At 40.7% G+C, this 508-nt stretch overlaps 1 long non-coding RNA gene across 1 annotated transcript; it reads left to right on the top strand.

The window, feature by feature from the left end:
- On the top strand, positions 1-505 carry LOC116217826. The gene is made up of 2 exons (XR_004162539.1): positions 1-70; positions 437-505. It is a non-coding gene; the product is annotated as an uncharacterized LOC116217826 (long non-coding RNA).
- Positions 506-508: the final 3 nt, after the last annotated feature.

Here is a 508-nt window from a genome sequence, read left to right as displayed (position 1 = left end):
GTGGGATGTTAGAGAAGGAATGTGTCGGCAAACCTTCACTGGCCATGAGTCGGACATCAACGCCATCTGTGTAAGTATCAGCTTAACAGGGACACAGGATTTCAGTTTGTTTTGTTATATTGGTCTCAGCTCTTAAGCGTGTACTGTATGGTGTAATATTATGGAATATTTTCTTTTAATGTTTTCTGCATCAAGTGCTGTTTGGGAGCTAGGGTGAAGTTCTAGTCCAGATATACAGTTTTGGATACTCCTGAGACAATGGGCTCTATGCCTGGAATGCCAGATGAAAAACATTTTGTATGTTTGGAACTTTTCTGACTTCACAGCATAAAGTATTTTGCAGTCTTTGAGTAACTTGCCCATTTTATCAGCCACTCTTAAAATTAATTTGCTATCTTTTTTCTTTTTCCCCATTCTTTTCTGCCCCCTGCTGAAGTTCTTCCCCAATGGCAATGCATTTGCAACAGGCTCGGATGATGCTACATGCAGGCTTTTTGATCTTCGGGCT

Source organism: Meleagris gallopavo, unplaced genomic scaffold (genome assembly GCF_000146605.3).
Source record: "Meleagris gallopavo isolate NT-WF06-2002-E0010 breed Aviagen turkey brand Nicholas breeding stock unplaced genomic scaffold, Turkey_5.1 ChrUn_random_7180001960928, whole genome shotgun sequence".
NCBI lineage: Eukaryota > Metazoa > Chordata > Aves > Galliformes > Phasianidae > Meleagris > Meleagris gallopavo.
This window is presented reverse-complemented; position numbering and strand designations above follow the sequence as displayed.